Source organism: Zingiber officinale, chromosome 5A (genome assembly GCF_018446385.1).
Source record: "Zingiber officinale cultivar Zhangliang chromosome 5A, Zo_v1.1, whole genome shotgun sequence".
Lineage (NCBI taxonomy): Eukaryota > Viridiplantae > Streptophyta > Magnoliopsida > Zingiberales > Zingiberaceae > Zingiber > Zingiber officinale.
This window is the reverse complement of record NC_055994.1, coordinates 111,662,659-111,666,790: the sequence shown is the minus strand read 5'-3', so window position 1 is coordinate 111,666,790 and position 4,132 is coordinate 111,662,659.

The following is a 4,132-nucleotide window of genomic DNA, read 5'->3' as shown; positions in this document are numbered from 1 at the left end:
TTTACAAGGCTCACCAAATTATGCTCTCAAATCTGATAAATTGTTCTAAGAAAATAAGTTTATGATCTCTTCAATGCAACTGAAGAATCAGATGTGTATTGGATGGTGAAGTGTACAGTGCAAAGGTGCTCGATGTCGGTGTAAAGGATTTTTTTTATATCATAGAAAAAAAATAATTACTTTTACTCCATATACCGCTAGATCATATGAGATGAGGTAAATTATAAAATTAATTTATAATCGACTGTTGAGTAGTTAGAGAGTGGAGAAGGTATTTTTTTTCTTTGTCCAATAGTATGTACCAATTATAAATTGATCTTTTATTTTATTATAATAAAATTATCATCCTCTATTCAATTGAATAGCACACGATGTTGCCCATGCATTTTGGAGCACAATTTTGTCCCCCTTCATCTTGAACATAGTCATTTGAGTTCTCAGTAGGTCTTACTTTGTGAGCTTAGGTTCCAAAGATCTTTCATACGATTCAACAAGTTTAGTTTATAAATCTTTAGCATCGTTATAATTGTGTATCTTGTCGAGTTCTTTGTTGGGTAGTTCACATTGGACAATGTATATGGCTCTTCCATCTGCCATATGCTTTTTTTCTTCGATTGTGATTTCGTTTGTCCTTGTTCATCTTATTTTCATTTTTCATCTAGGGGTTTATTGAATCCTTGCTGGATCGCAATCATTGTTCCAAAATCATATTGGAATTAGGTGTTCAACTAACTTATTATTTCTAAGTCAGTCCATTCCTTTCCTTTCATCCCAAAATACAAGCGCGCCGAGTACTCTCCTATCAAAACTTCACCTTAATCTGCCAAGAGGTTCTTCATGTATCCAGGACTTTATTGTGCCAAGAAGTTTTTATTGGTATAATCCACCTCTAGGATTTTAATATTTATTTGATTAATATATTCAATAAAACTTTAGTCAAGGTTGGTCAAGTAATTTTGTCAAGGTTGACAAAGTTAGTAAAAAGTCTAAGCGAATCAAAAATGACTAGATGCTTGACAGTTAATGAGAAATTAAAATAAGTCAAGAGTGATACTTGATAGTTAAATGAAAGATCAAGGTTGACCTAGACATGAAGAAAAGTCTAGACAGGTCAAGAGTTATCTATGTCTAGCAAAGGAAAAGTCCATGTAGATCAAAGTTGATCGGATGTCTAGCCAAGGAAAAGTCCAAACAAATCAAGATTGATTAGATGTCTCTTAAAAGAAAAATTCAAACAAGTTAAGGTTGATTAGATGTCTGACAAGGGAAAAGTCCAAACATATTAAGGCAGACCAAATGCTTGGTAAGAGAAAAGTCCAAACAGATTAAAGTGACTAGATCTTGGCAAAGGAAAGTTCTAGCAAACTTAGGTGTGGTTGTATGAGTCTGAGATTTTGAGAGACCGAAATAAGTATTTCTATTGATCAGATCTTTTGATCAACCAAATAAGCCGATTAGTCAACCTACGCACAAGATTATCATTATCTATTTGATGGGATATGATGGATTAGGATTGAGTGATCGAATATCAAGATCGGGCAATCGGAAGACACATGGAAATTGATCCAGCTATGTAGATATGATGTAAGAGATCAATCGATCAGACTACAAGGTTAGGTGTTCGGATGACATGTGGCAAGTGATCCAGAGCAGTGATAGGAGCTGACTAGGTTCTAGTCGACCAATATCATGTTTTGGAAGACCGAAAGGATGTCATGTTAGCTATAGGATGAGTGAAAACCGCCCTGTGAATGAGATTGACTTGCCACATCAGTAATTTTAGATCGACTGATAAGGCTTTCCGATCGACCGAACCTGACATGTCAACATTCGATCATAGGCTATAACGGAGAAGAGGTGCTCATGCTCACAATATATAAGAAATACACAATGATAATCACAAATACAACCACAAGTTTTACTCTCTTCTCTAGCTTCCTATGACACTTCTGCTACACCTAAAGCCTTCATGTTTCCCTATCTTCATCACACCAAGAGACTTCTCATGCCTTCGAGACTTCATCGTGCCTAATATCGTATCCTTATCAATCCACTGAGACTTTACTATCTAACATCCAATGGATCTCAACCTGTTAGAATTTAATATTTAGTATTGATGTGTGTGTTTCATGTATATATTTTTAATATTATTTTGCATGCAATTGTTCCATTGCATAAATATATTTGGCATATATTCATTGTCTTTCTATTGTTTTCACCTTTTTTATTCAAAAATATGCTCTTTGTATGATTTTATTGACATGACACAAATGCAGAGCTATAATAAAGATAAAGAGCCTTTGAACGTGATTTACCAACATGATGTATGGTTTAGCCGTGTCCCTGACACAACCGTGCATCATTTAAAGAGTTAGGCATGAAATTGATCAGAATCGAACTTCCAAAAGGAAACACGAGTTGGTCGTACTTTTAATCATGGTCGTGTTCGGCATTGCTGCTCACCAATAAGACTTCGAGCAGCTGACATGACCCAATCATGCTTTTCCACACAATCTTGGTATGATGGTGGCACCTCGATATTTTTGGAAGTTTTCCCATGAATTTGGAAGGCCTTGGAGACTTTAAAAGGCACCCAAGTGTCTCATGTTGAGGCATCAGAGGGGTTTATTTGTGATAAGGAACCTTTGGAGAGCGTCATTTCAAAGGAGTTGTCTGTATTCCATCCTCTCGAGAGCTTGGAGTTCATCCGAAGACACTGACACACAAGACGATTGGGCTATTTCTCCCTTTTCTCTTTGATTTAAGTTGTAGAATATTGCTTTCCATGTCTTTGGAGTAGTTCTTCTAATTATAGGATGAGAGAGTAGTCTGATGCATTGTTGATATTCATTTTATGTTAGTTTATCTCTTTTTATCACATGATGTGTTGATTCTTAATCCGGCTTTATTATCCGTACATGACTATGAAACTCACATGTGCTTTCATACAACAAGGATGTGGGAAAGGACCAAGAGGTGAACTTAATTCTCCAACCCATAAAAATTAAAACTTGAAAGTTTATTTATGAAAGTAATCCAAAACCTTTCGAGAGCATCAGCTATCACAGAACTTAATGGGTTTACCGCGATTCAATGTCACGAAGTAGGAGATAGCACCTAGGAGACTGTGAGCATCATAAGAGTCTCCCTGAGAAAATGATCGCTTTGTAAGATTACCTAAAAGTAAGCATTGTATTTGGATAGACACATTGATATTATTCCAAAAGAATATATTGGATGCCTCGTGATAGATCATCTTCGTGCATTTCAATAATGAAGTAAAAGAGTAAACTATATTAGGCTGTTAATGTTCATTATGGTGAAACCAAAGTCCTAGAAATACTTCCCAAAATCAATTTTCCTCCATCAATGTTTTCTTTCTCTCACGATTCTCTTGATTTCGATTGATTTAGATAGTTTGTTTCACGATTTGAGTTGGTACTCGATTTACAGTCTTAGTGGACGATATTTTATTACTTGACGATAGTTGTGCACTTGCAGATTTCGCATATTAAGCTTTTGGCATAATTACCGGGACTATTTCAAATTGATATTAATTTAATTGTGATTTAATTAATTTAGATTTTTTTTTTCCTTATTAGCTATTTTTCTTTTTTTTTTTCCTTCCTCCCTCACTGCAACATTTACTTTTTTTTTCCTCAAATGATGATGGTTTTCTTTTATGCTTAGGTTTGACAAATCAAGAGATCTTCCTATAGATTCAGATTCCGAAATTGATAGGACTTTCTATAAGAGGTGAAACCTACAATTACAATTAGCTTGGAAATGAAACTCGATCGAGGAAATAGAGATCTTCCTATAGTTTCTTCTATTTAGCTTGGAAATGAAACTTGAACACCAAATAACAATGACTGATTCCTTGAACTGCTGCTTGCATAGTTGCCAAACTGATTTTAAGGATTAATATGGATTCAAATGAAAATCAAACTTGGAGCTTATCAACCTTTTGCTACTCAAGTACAGGCTCTGGAAGACGGTCAAAGAGGGTAATAGAGATGAGCAGGTCAGATATGAAAGCCTTGCTAAGAAAAATAACTTGATCGATTCAATTTCATGGCTAAAACATAGGAAATTAAGCAGCACAGACCATGCCGCAGGGAGAGCAAAGATA